The following is a 14,163-nucleotide window of genomic DNA, read 5'->3' as shown; positions in this document are numbered from 1 at the left end:
CCCTGTGGCCATTCCACTTCAAAACAGGTGTACCCTGATGGGAGTGACATGTTAAAAGTGAGGAGCAGTAGCAGTTAGGGGGATGACACTGAACCTGACTCAGAGCACAGCAGGGAAGAGTAATGTCAGGCAGAGCCATAGTGGTAGGAAACTCATTAATTAGGGGAGGCAGACCGGAGATTCTATTGTAGCACATGAGACTCCAGGGTAGTGAAAATCTTGTAGAGGTTTGTAGGAACATTCAATGGTGTGCCAAGTCTCTTTAAGCATGTAAGAATGTAAAAATGTTGGTACTTCTTGTTTCAAGATTCTTTGTGCTGGGCCCAGGATAGCTCTAAGGAGATGTTAACGCCTAGGAATTTGAACATGCTGCACTGTCATGAAATGAGAGAACATTTCCTGATCTGTGGTACAATCAAGCTGGCATATTTTAATAAGATAAACTTATTACTATTTATTATTTATATTTTTTATATTAAATGATTATTTATCTATATATAAATAATATATAATATAAAATATATTGTATATTATATTATATATAATATAAAAATTATATAAATAATATATATTATTTATAGCCTGGAATGCCAAGTGTCTTGAAATGCCAAGTTCCCAGAATGTTTTCAGCAGTGAATGTTGCTTGTCTCTCATGAGTTGTGGGGGGTGGCTGGGATTCTTCCCCGGACACAGTGCGAACTGCATCTTTAAGTTCGCCGACGACACCACCATTGTTGGACGAATTACAGATGGTGATCGGTCAAAGTATAGAAGTGAGATCGATCGATTTCTCCAAATGGTGCCAGCACAAAAACCTGGCTCCCAATGTCAGTAAGACCAAGGAACTGATTGTGGACTTTGGAAGAGGAAGGATGTGGACCCACAGACCTGTCTATATCAACGGGACGATGGTGGAGAGAGTCAAAAGTTCCAAATTCCTGGGCGTGCATATTTCTGAAGCTCTTTCCTGGACCCAACACAACGATGCAATTATATAAAAAGTCCATTATTATATTCTGGATAGCAGAATGAATAACAACTTACACGCAGGCTGCCTGGATCACGAGAGAGATTTATGACCCAACATTCCCTACTTATATACAACACCAACTCATTAGCATATACATGAATATGCATGAATACATTACACCGCTCTCCTTTTTTAAAGTATTAAATCTAAGTACACAGTTACAATTTTCTTGTTGTTATGATACTTGATATAAACCAGTATTCATGAAATCTTAAATAATAAACATAATATATTTATTTTACATATTTACACATTTTCATTTTACCTATACAGTGAATTACTTAACTTACAAACCTCACCTTGCAGATGTCATATGCACGTTGCTGTTCCTTTCCTCACGTCCATTTCACATATTTTTGTAGTAGCAGATGATGTAGTGGCTTTAGCACAGTTGCTAAATCTGGAGGGAATCATGCATAGAACTGCACCATGCCAAGGAATGATCGTAGCTCTGACACATTGTTGGGTTTTAGAGCATTCAATATTGCTTCAACTTTCAAGGTAGACCACCTCTGACTGCTCAAATGAACATTTACTTTGTCGCAGTTTGATATTGTGGCAGTTCAGTCGTGTGATAACTTGCTCAAGGATCTCCAGATATTCTACCAGGCCCTCTGTGAATATCAGTAGGTCATTCTGGTTGCACACAATGCGGAATACCTTGTAATATTTGGTCCATGACAGATTGGAAAGTTTTCAGGGAGGATTTCACACCATAGGGCAGCTTTGTATATGAATACAAGCCCGTATGTGTGTTGATCGTCAAGTACTGCTGACTTTCCTTATCGACATTGAGTTGGGCATAAGCGTGAGACAAATCAAGTTTAGTGAAGACTCTAAGTTCTGCGTACAGATCTTGCGAGGTTGGCAACGGATATTGTTCGTCATCAACGGCTTGATTGATTTTGACTTTGTAGTCACCACATAGTCGAACAGTTTTGTCGGCCTTGGTTACGGCCACAATTGGCGTTGCCCAGTTACTCTGGTCTGTCTTCACGAGTTCTCCATTACGCTCAAACCTGTCAAGTTCTTCATCCACTTGTTGCTTTAGTGCATATGGTAAAGGTTTTGGTGGACAATACACTGGTTTCACATGTTGTTTAAGTCGAATGTGTGCAGAGTACCATGTTATTCCCGTGTAATGGTCGGCAAAAATCTCTGCATGTTTGCTTATGATATTTTCAAGACGAGATTTGACAAATTGACGCTGAAAATGTTCTTCCAGTCTAACTCTATTCTACTCAGCCAAACCTTTCCAAGGAGGGTTGGGTTATTTCTGTAGCTGGCCACTGTGATGGGCAGTGTTACTGACTGACCATTATGCTGAACTTTACATTTCATTTGTCCACATGTCTCCAAAACTTCGCCCGAGTAGTTTCTCAGCTTGACTTTACTCTCAAACAATGGTATCTGTGGGAACTTTGTTTCATACTGTTCTCTGCTCATGACCGAACAATCTGCTGCCGTGTCAATACACATATCGATTAACTGTTCATTTATCAATAGTTTCATTCGAAACTCCTTGCCTTGGCTGGTTGTAGGCTTATCAATGTTGGTTGCATAAATGGTGTACAACCCAAGTTCATTTCCATCTCTGTTCATCTCCAAGTTGTGAACTCCTTTCTGGTGTTGTTGCTTGATTCCCGTAGATTGTTGGTTTCCTGTTTTAAGCTTGGTCCGACATGCTGAGGCGATATGGCCTTTCTTCTGGCAGTTGTAGCACTTGGTCATTTTGAACTGACAAAATTGGGATGAGTGATTATCATTGCAACGATAACAACTGGCTGAACTCAGCTCCCTGCCATACTTTGGTTTGGTTTAGCGCCTCTTGGTTTGGCCATAGGCACTGCCTTGTGACTGTAAACGGCCACTGCAGTCCGTGGTGGGTGAAAATCGCGAGCATTCTTTGATGCCATCTCCATTGTGGTATCAATCTTGCATGCTTTCTCGAATGTGGAGTGTTCATGAGTTTGGACTGAATTTGTTCATTCACTAGACCACAGACAAATCTGTCACAGTGCGCGTCCGAGAAAGGTTTCAAAGTTACAGTGTAAACTTAAGTTTTTCAAGGCAATAATGTACTCATTGATTGTCTCATACTGCTTCTGGTTTCTAGTGCCAAATTTATAGCTTTCTGCAATTTCCAGAGGCTTTGGGTTGAAGTGCTCCTCCAACTTTTTCATAATGTCATTGAATGACACGTCTTTTGCCTTTAAGGGTGTAAGAAGATTCAAGAGAGTTTATTGTCATGTGTACCGGATAGGACAATGAAATTCTTGCTTTGCTTCAGCACAACAGAATATAATAGGCACGAATAATACAGAGCAGATCAGTGTGTCCATATGCCATTATATAAATATATACACACATGAATAAATAAACAGATCAAGTGCAAATAAACAGATAATGGGCTATGAATGTTCAGAGTTTTGTATGAATTGAGTTTAATATCCTGATGGCTGTGAGGAAGTAGTATTCCTGAACCTGGACGTTGCCGTCTTCAGGCTCCTGTGCCTTCTACCTGAAGGCAGCGGGGAGATGAGTGTGTGGCCAGGATGGTGTGGGTCCTTGATGACGCTGCCAGCCTTTTTGAGACAGCGACTGCGATAGATCCCCTCGATGGTAGGGATGTCAGAGCCGATGATGTACTGGGCAGTGTTTACTATTTTTTGTAGTCTTTTCCGCTCATGGGCACTCAAGTTGCCGAACCAAGCCACGATGCAACCGGTCAGCATGCTCTCTGCTGTGCACCTGTAGAAGTTAGAGAGAGTCCTCCTTGACATACCGACTCTCCGTAATCTTCTCAGGAAGTAGAGGCGCTGATGTGCTTTCTTTATAATTGCATCAGTGTTCTCGGACCAGGAGAGATCTTCAGAGATGTGCACGCCCAGGAATTTGAAGCTCTTGACCCTTTCCACCATCGACCTGTTGATATAAACGGAACTGTGGGTCCCCATCCTAGCCCTTCCAAAGTCCACAATCAGTTCCTTGGTTTTGCTGGTGTTGAGGGCCAGGTTATTATGCTGGCACCATTTGGTCAGTCGGTCGATCTCTCTTCTATACTCTGACTCGTCCCCATCAGTGATACGTCCCACAACAATGGCGTCGTCAACGAACTTGATGATGGTGTTCGCACTATGACCGGCTACGCAGTCATGAGTATAGAGTGAGTACAGTAGGGGGCTGAGCACGCAGCCTTGAGGTGCTCCCGTGCTGATTGTTATCGAGGCTGACACCTTTCCACCAATTCGACCAGTCTGTGGTCTGTAAATAAGGAAGTCGAGGATCCAATTGCAGAGCGATGCGCAGAGACCCAGTCCTGCGAGTTTGGTAACGAGCTTGGAGGGGATGATTGTGTTAAACGCCGAGCTGTAATCAATGAATAACCGCCTGACATATGATTTTTTGTTGTCCAAGTGGTCCAGAGCAGAGTGGAGGGCCAGCGAGATCGCATCCACCGTTGATCTGTTGTGGCGGTAGGCGAACTGCAGTGGGTCCAGGTTTTTGTCGAGGTAGGAGTTGATTTGCGCCATGACCAACCTCTCAAAGCACTTCATCACCACCGGCGTTAGTGCCACAGGTCGATAGTCATTGAGGCATGTTACCTTACTCTTCTTGGGCACTGGTATAATTGATGCCCTTTTAAAGCAGGTGGGAACCTCAGACCTCAGAAGTGAGAGGTTGAAAATATCCGTTAAAACTCCAGCCAGTTGGTCCGCACAGATTTTTAGAACTCAATTGGGTATACCATAAGGTCCAGGTGCTTTTCGAGGGTTCACCCCTCTGAAGGATTTCTGACATCGACCTCTGTGACTGAGACTGAAATACCATCACAGCGAATGGGGGCTCGAGAAGGCACATCAGTGTTCTCCCTATCAAAACGTGCGTAAAACGCATTGAGCTCGTCAGGGAGTGATGTTTCGCCGACATTCGATCTACCTCCTGATTTCGCCTTGTAGGAGGTGATCGCATTCAGGCCCCGCCACAGCTGCCAAACATCCGTCTCATCCTCCAGCTTGAAGTCCCTTTTAGCCTTTTTGATGGCCTTACCAAGGTCATATCTGGACTTCATGTAGACCACTGTATCATCAGACATGAATGCCCGGTGTCTGGTCTTCAGAAGAGTGCGGATCTCATAGTTCATCCAAGGTTACTGATTGGGAAACACTCGGAAGGTTTTTGTAGGGATGCAGTCCTCCACACATTTCTTTATGAAGTCTGTAACGACTGTGTTGTATTCATTCAGGTCCGTTGCCGAGTCCCTGAACATTGCCCAGTCTACAGACTCCAAACAGTCCTGGAGTTGTTCCTCTGCCCCCCCCCCCGACCAGCTCTGTACTGTCCTCACCTCTGGGGGTGCTCTCTTCAATTGCTGCCTGTAGGCAGGAAGAAGCAGCACCGCGGAATGGTCGGATTTACCGAAGTGAGGGCGAGGGATAGAGTGATAGGCATTCTTAATGGTGGTGTAGCATTGGTCGAGGGTGTTAGGTCCTCTGGTGCAGCAGGAGACATGTTGATGGAAGTTAGGGAGCGATTTCTTGAGGTTTGCTTTATTGAAGTCCCCTGCTTTGGTGGTAAACGCCTCGGGGTAAGACGTCTGGTGTTTGTTGACCATGGCGTGCAGCTCCTCCAGTGCCAGACGGACATCTGCCTGGGGTGGGATGTAGACCGCGGTCAGGATGATGGAGGTGAATTCCCTTGGGAGGTAGAAGGGACGGCACTTCACCGACAGATGTTCGAGGTGTGGAGAGCAGGAGTTGGACAGGACTGCCACATCTGAGCACCATGCAGAGTTGACCATGAGGCAGACTCCTATCCCTTTCCCAGATGCCTGCATACGGTCCATACTGTGGATGGAGAACCCTTCAGGCTGGACCGCTGAGTCTGGGGAGCTGGGGGTGAGCCATGTCTCTGTGAAACAGAACACAGAGCATTCCCTCAGCTCCCTTTGGTAAAGCAGCCTTGACCTTAAGTCCTCCACTTTGTTTTCAAGGGACGGTACGTTGGCCAGTAGGATAGTAGGGAGAGAGGGCCGAAGTCCCCTGCACTTCAGTCTGACCTGAAGTCCTGCCTGTCAGCCTCGTTTCCGGACACAATGGAGGCCTCTCTGTTGTTTCCAGGTACTGCGCTTACTGTACCTGCTGTTTCTGCAAACCTTCACTAGAACGGGGATTCCCTTGCAGACGGCAGCTCCAGCTCCGTTCCGATATGAGATTCCCACACAGACGGTCCGGAGGTGTTTCCAGGTACAGTCCCTTTGATTTCTAGATGGGTCGGGTTCTCTCCAGCGGTCTAGGGAACGCTTGCAGTCGGAGGCTCCCGTAGCTGCGGGAGATCGCAAAATCGCTGTTGCCTTCAGATGCATTAGCAGCTTGTCCATTACGGCGCCCCCGATCTCCGTGAGCAGAATCGCTTTCATGCGTTCGCAAACGGCTTTATTTGTTTCAGTCACTATCTCTCCTTCACCACTAATCTCCAATGTATTGTTTGCCGTGAAAAACATGTTTGCTCTCTCTATATAGGAGATGAACGGCTCTCTACTCTTGTCAAAAGTGCCAAGGTTTCTGATGTAGCCCGTGGACGCTGCCATCGTGTCGTTCTCTTTGTTTTTAAAGTCCGTTCAAAAACCCTGAATTCCTGTATGTTCTGGTGTAACAATTCACCTAAAACTTAGCTGTACAAAAGCTATTCAGCTTGAGGAATTCGACAAAACAAAATCAGTCTAAAATGTTAAACAATCCCAAGGACAACATCTTGCCACGTAGACACAACATAGAGATAGCCTACCAAACTCTTGCCGATTTTTCAGAAGCTGTTTTAAACTACAGTCCCCTACGTTATGTCATTTGCTAAATCTCAGTTGAAATTGTAATTTTCACGGTAATTTGGATGATTTCACGACTAAACATATGTAGCGAGTTTCCCCACATCACTAAAGGACCTGTCCCACTTAGGCAATTTTTTGGCGACTATGCTGTCTCCACATGTTCGCGGGGTGATGCCTGTATGGTCGTGAGTTGTCTCCTCAAATCACCTAAAGAGTCATAACCACCAGACCTCGACCCCCACCAATTCGCCTATCGCCAAAACAGATCCACAGAAGACGCCATCACCGTAGCTCTCCACTCTGTGCTGAGCCATCAGGGGCAGAGCTACGTCCGGATGCTCTTTGTGGATTTTAGTTCAGCCTTTAATACAATCATTCCGGACATTCTCATAGGTAAACTGGTCACTCTCGGCCTCCCCACTGTCACATGTGCCTGGATAAAGGATTTCCTCACCAACCGGCCCCAGACTGTGAGACTCGGCCCCCACCTCTCCTCCACTCGCAGGTTGAGTACCGGTTCCCCACAGGGCTGTGTGCTAAGCCCCCTCTTATACTGTCTCTACACCTACGACTGTAGTCCGGCCCACAACAACAACCGCATCGTCAAATTTGCTGACGACACTACTGTGGTCGGACTTATTTCGAAGGGAGACAAGGCAGCCTACAGAGAGGAAGTCCTGAAGTTGACAACCTGGTGCTCAAAAACAATCTGGCTCTGAACACCAGGAAAACAAAAGAGCTCATTGTCGACTTCAGGAGGCACAGCACCGACTTAGCCCCCCTACACATCAACGGCGAGTGTGTGGAGAGGGTCAACACCTTCCGGTTTCTCGGTGTCCATATCGCTGCCGACATCTCCTGGACGGACAACACGACAGCGGTCATCAAGAAGGCTCAGCAGCGGCTGCACTTCCTGAGGGTCCTCAGGAAGCACAACCTGGACTCTAACCTGCTGCTGACCTTCTACCGCTCGTCCATCGAGAGCCTGCTGACATACTGCATTACAGCATGGTATGGCAGCTGCACCATGGCAGACAGGGAGAGGCTTCAGAGGGTAACCAGGACAGCGCAGAGGAACATTGGCTGCCCTCTCCCCTCCCTGATGGACATCTACACCTCCCGCTGCCTTAGCAGGGCAAAGAAGATCATCAAAGACAGCTCCCATCCTGCGTTTGGACTGTTCGACCTGCTGCCCTCTGGAAGGCGCTATAGGTGCATCAAATCCAGGACAAACAGACTCAGGAATAGTTGCTTTCCGAGAATTATATCTACCATAAATTCAAATTCACACATGCACTGACTACACCGCCCAACACGGACTTCCATCTGTATATATGTATATATGATATATGTATATATGGCCCCCCCCCCCCCCCCCATCTCCCTTCTGTTTTTTGTTTTTTCTGTTTCTTGTTTTTTGTGCTAAATTGTATGTATGCACTGAGTACGAGCAGCTTTCAGTTTCACTGTACATGTATAGTGACAATAAATGGCATATCTCTCTAACCTTTTGCTTGCCGCTGGATTTTGAAATGTTCAAAACCGGATTGGATTTTGAATCCATTTGACATACAACCCACCCAAGTTGGGGCAGAAATTCAAGAGAGCTTGATTGATTTTCAGAGTGATATAACTGCACGTCGTCAGTTATGTCATCTGCCAGATAAATTTCTAATACTGTGGGAAAAAGCCCAAAGATTTTTTATCGCCTTTCCCTCAACATATTTGGTTGAGTGCGGATTCAGCAAGGTAGTTTCCTGGATAAAATCTAGAAACAGAATTGATATCGCGACAAGAGGAGACCTCCGACAGTCATTGGCTAATTTGGAGCCTGATCAAGTCAAGTCAAGTTTATTTGTCACATACACATACGAGATGTGCCGTGAAATGAAAGTGGCAATGCTCGCAGTCCATCATCGGCTCTGACCTTCCTTCCATCGAGGGGATTTATCGCAGCCGCTGCCTCAAAAAGACTGGCAGTATCATCAAAGACCCACACCATCCTGGCCACACACTCATCTCCCTGCTACCTTCAGGTAGAAGGTACAGGAGCCTGAAGACTGCAACAACCAGGTTCAGGATTAGCTACTTCCCCACAGCCATCAGGCTATTAAACCTGGCTTGGATAAAACTCTGATTGTTAATAACCACTTTCTACTATTTGCACTTTATCAGTTTATTTATTCATGTGTGTATATATTTACATCATGGTATATGGACACATTTATCTGTTTTGTAATAAATGCCTACTATTTTCTGTGTGCTTAAGCAAAGCAAGAATTTCATTGTCCTATACAGGGACACTTGACAATAAACTCACTTGAAGTTGAACTTGACTTTTATGCAAAAGACAAACAACCAAACAACCAAACAAACTATAAACACAATCATAACACACATATTCTTTTACATAATAAATAATGGAAGGAAAAACGTTCAGTACAGTTGGTCCCTGGTGAGATAGGCGTTTACAGTCCGAATGGCCTCTGGGAAGAAACTCCATCTCAACCTCTCTGTTCTCACCGCATGGCAACGGAGGCGTTTGCCTGACCGTAGCAGCTCGAACAGTCCGTTGCAGGGGTGGAAGGGGTCTCTCATGATATTGTTGGCTCTGGAGTTGCACCTCCTGATGTATAGTTCCTGCAGGGGGGCAAGTGAAGTTCCCATAGTGCGTTCGGCCGAACGCACTACTCTCTGCAGAGCCTTCTTGTCCTTGGCAGAGCAATTCCCAAACCAGATGGTAATGTTCCTGGACAAGATGCTTTCCACCGCCGCTGCGTAGAAGCACTGAAGGATCCTCGGAGACACTCTGAATTTCCTCAATTGCCTGAGGTCGTAAAGGCGCTGCCTTGCCTTACTCACGAGTGCTGAGGCGTCTGATGCCCATGTCATATCCTCAGAGATGTGGACTCCCAGATATTTAAAACAGTTCACCCTATCCACAGGATCCCCATTTATCCTCAATGGAGTGTATGTCCTCAGATGATGTGCCCTCCTAAAGTCCATGATCAGCTCCTTCGTTTTTCTGATGTTCAAGAGGAGGCTGTTATCCTGGCACCAGAGTGCTAGATCACTGGCTTCAAGGAGAAGAGAAGCCAGCCGTCAGGAGACGTGGACAAGACCAATGAGTTTACCCTGTTCTATAACAGGTTTGATCTGGTATCCCCTCCCACCTCTACAGGTGCAGCCTCTCCCCCACCATCACCTCCACGAGGCAGCCCCCCCAACACCACAGCTGCAGCACCTCCTATGCCGGCATCTCCTCAACTGTTCTTCACGGCGGACAAGGTGAGAGCTGAGCTGAGGAGGTTGCGTGTGCCCTGGTAAAGCAGCTGGCCCTGATAGTGTATGTCCCAGGCTACTGAGAGACTGTGCGGCTCAGCTGGCGGAGCCGTTCCAGACCATTTTCAACCTGAGCCTCCAGTCAGGGAGGGTACCAGGTCTGTGGAAAACATCATGTCTCGTGCCGGTTCGCAAAGCAGGGCGGCCGACCGAGATCAACGACTACAGACCGGTGGCCCTTACATCCCATATCATGAAGACAATGGAGTGGGTACTCATTCGTCTCCTGAGACCACAAGTCCAGCACACACTCGACCCACTACAGTTTGCGTACCAGGAGAACATTGGGGTGGATGACGCAGTCCTCTACATGCTGCACCGGATATACTCCTTTTTGGACGAACCAGGTGGCTATGTGAGGATTATGTTCTTCGACTTCTCAAGTGCGTTCAACACCATCCAACCCCTGATTCTGAATGACAAGCTTAAGAAGATGGGGGTGGATTCCACATTTATCTCCTGGATATACGACTACCTGACGGGTCGACCACAGTTTGTCAAGCTGGGGGACAGTGTCTTTGGCACAGTGGTGTGCAATGCTGGTGCCCCACAGGGAACGGTTCTGGCCCCGTTCCTCTTCACCCTCTACACAGCAGACTTTAACTATAAGTCTGACACATGCCACGTACAGAAATATTCAGATGATACAGCGATTGTGGCATGTGTACGGAACGGGCAGGAGGAGGAATACAGGAACTTGACCAGTTCCTTCTGTGCCTGGAGTGAAGAGAACTGTCTCATCCTGAACACAACTAAAAGAGATGGTGGTTAACTTTGGCAGGTCCAAGCTCCCCCTTCAGCCGGTCAACGCTGCTGGGGCTGACATTGAGGTGGTGCAGACATATAAATACCTTGGAGTGCACCTTGATAACAAACTGGACTGGTCTGTCAACTCTGACTCCCTCTACAAAAAAGGCCAGACTCTTTTTCCTCAGAAGGCTCAAATCCTTCAACGTGTGTAGTGATATGCTGCACATGTTTTACAACACTGTGGTTGCAAGTGTTATTTTCTACGCTGTTGTCTGCTGGGGCAACAGCATTAGTGAAAAAAACAAGAAGCTGGTCAAACTGGTTAAATGAGCTAGCTCAGTGCTGGAGGGGAGACTAGACTCTGGGATGGATGTGCTTGAGAGGCGTATGAGGCACAAGGTGCAGGTCATCCTGAAAAACCCCGGGCATCCCCTCCATGTAATTCTGGAGAGTCAAAAGAGCACTTCTCTTCCGGCTCCTCTCCCTGCCCTGTAGAACGGAGCGGTTCAGGAGATCCTTCACCCTTGCAGCCATTAAATTTTATAATTCGGACCACTAGGCTGTAGGGGGATGCATTCTTGCAATTTTTAATTTTTAATTGTTAATTATTGGTCTTTTTAAGTATTTATTGCTCTCAGGTAGTGTCCACAGTGTATTCTATGTATTTTCTGTCTGCGTTCGTTTTGAATCTGTGGGTTTGTTGGTTGGGGGCTTCTGGACATCTGAATTTCCCTGAGGGGATCAATAAAGTATTTTTTTTTTTTTAATTAAAAAAAAGACCAGCCACCTCCTCCCGGTAGGCCTTCTCGTCGTTGTCTGAGATCAGGCCCACCACCACAGTGTCATCAGCAAACTTAATTATTGAGTTGGAGCTGAACCTAGCCACACAGTCATGTGTGTACAGGGAGTACAATAGGGGGCTGAGGACGCAACCCTGGGGCGATCCTGTGCTCAGGGTGAGGGACTTCGATGTATTCCCTCCCATCTTGACTACTTGGGGCCTGGCGGTGAGAAAGTCCAGGACCCAGGCACACAGGGAGGTGTTGAGTCCCAATTCCATTAGTTTCCCGGCCAGTCTGGTGGGGACTATCGTGTTGAAGGCTGAACTGTAGTCTATGAACAGCATCCTCACGTAGCCCCCCTTCTGGCTGTCAAGATGAGAGAGAGCGGTGTGCAAGACCTGGGAGACCGCATCGTCCGTGGATCTGTTCGGACGGTATGCGAACTGCAACGGGTCCATGTTCCGAGGGAGGAAGGCGCAGATGTGTTTCTTCACCAGCCTCTCAAAGCATTTCATGACTACCGAGGTAAGGGCCACCGGACGGTAGTCATTCAGACAGGCTGGGGGGGCATTTTTTGGTACCGATACAATGATGGATTTTTTGAAGCAGGCAGGGTCAATGGATGCCTGCTTTCATGATATCATAAAACCTGCAGAAAAACACCTAACTCAAGGATCTCATTAGGCCTGATACGTGTTTAATTTCATACAGTCTTTAAAAAAAAAAATTCCACATGTCGGATGTTCAAGTTATCTTGGTGTCTAATAATAAATGATTTTCTGTCTATCTGTTCGTGTTGTATCCCAGTTTGACAGGGGGCTCTGGAAACGGGGCTCGGGGGGATGTGGCCAAAAACGTTTGAGAATAGCTGCTCTAAGTGATGTAATGAAGAGGAATACCCCTCCAAACAAAATGTTACCATCTAAGGTACACAAAAATGCTGGAGAAACTCAGCGGGTGCAGCAGCATCTATGGAGCGAAGGAAATAGGTGACATTTCGGGCCGAAACCCTTCTTCAGACCATCTAATGCTTCTGTCTCATAACAAACTCAACAAATGAATTTAGAAAAGGGATATGGTAGTCAAGGTCTAGATTTATCAGTATTTTTTGTAATAATTTTCATTCAAATTCAGAGGGGATGAAATGTGATTATATTAAAAAAATAATCAACATTAGCAACAACGTTTGGTTACAATCGTATCATTATCAGTGGAAGCGCATGCAAAATTTAAATGGCTTTGCACATAAAACTGCCACATGTTTTAACAGCTGAATCATGTGAGTTTATCTGCATTTGGTGCCTGAATACAATGAGCAATCGCTTGAATACATTGATAAATGTGGCATTGGTTAAAGGATAATTGGAGGTGTATCGTGCCCACTCTCTCAGTCACTGATTTTTTTTTAATTGATGCGCTTTTTGAGATGTGCAAAAGTGCAGGTGGTATTGATTTTGTCAAACTTCTACAAACTAGCCCAGTGTGAGTCCCCAGATAAGATTGGGAATGCATCAAGGTATATGTCTGGTGTTTGTCGACCACTGCAAGCCAGCCAAACAGCTGTCTGGGGTGGGATGTCGACCACAGTCATGATGATGGAAGTGAAGTACCCTGGGAGGTAGAACGGTTAACACATCTTTGCTAGACGTTCAGGTGCAGGGAGCGGGATTTGGACGATCACAATGAGCACCAAGGAGAGTTTACGATGAGGGAGACACCACCGCCGCTTTGATTTTCCGATGCGGCCATCGGGTTCATGTGTTGAATCAAGAAACCTTTGGGCGTAGTCCGGCGAGTTGAGAGTGAGTCATGTCTCTGTGAAATGGAATAAACAGGATTTCCTCATGTTCCTTCGGTAAAGCAGTCTCACAACTGCGCAAGATTCTGCTGTAATATCTGATAACCATCTTCACTGTCTACAATACCCCGCCTACTTTTGTGTAAGTGGTGCAGCGGCAGAGTTGCTGCCTTACAGCACTAGAGTCCCGGGTTCGATCCTGAATGCGGGTGCAGTCTTTTGCGGAGCGTGCACATTCTCCCTGTAACCTGTGCAGGATTGTAGGCAAATTGACTTCTATAAATTGTCCCTAGTGTCTGGAACTGATGTGCTGGTGACTCACTGAGCCAAAGGGTCAGTTTCAATGCAGTATCTCTAAACTGATCTAAACTATCTGCAAACTTTCTAATCATGCTTTGTATATTTTCATTTAAATCGTTGATATAAACCACAGACAGCAATGGGCCCAGCACTGATTCCTAAGGCACACCACTAGCCAAAGAACTTCAGTCCGATAACAACCTTCCCCCACCACCCTCCTTCCATGAAGCCAATTCTGGCATAAATCATGAAGCATTAATGACTCTGTTCAGTTCTACATTGTTTTCTTAATAGGCTCGGGCATTTTCCCTCCCACAGATAATTAGTTAACCAA

The 14,163-nt window shown here is 46.2% G+C and overlaps 1 protein-coding gene across 1 annotated transcript in view; it reads left to right on the top strand.

The window, feature by feature from the left end:
• Positions 1-14,163, top strand: part of LOC129697344 (amine sulfotransferase-like) — a 66,567-nt gene that overhangs the window by 33,480 nt on the left and 18,924 nt on the right. The gene's annotated exons all lie outside the window — the stretch shown is intronic.

The sequence above is a fragment of the Leucoraja erinacea genome, chromosome 5 (genome assembly GCF_028641065.1).
Source record: "Leucoraja erinacea ecotype New England chromosome 5, Leri_hhj_1, whole genome shotgun sequence".
NCBI classification, from domain to species: domain Eukaryota; kingdom Metazoa; phylum Chordata; class Chondrichthyes; order Rajiformes; family Rajidae; genus Leucoraja; species Leucoraja erinaceus.
Note: the sequence above shows the minus strand (reverse complement) of the source record. Positions and strands in the feature narration are given on the sequence as shown.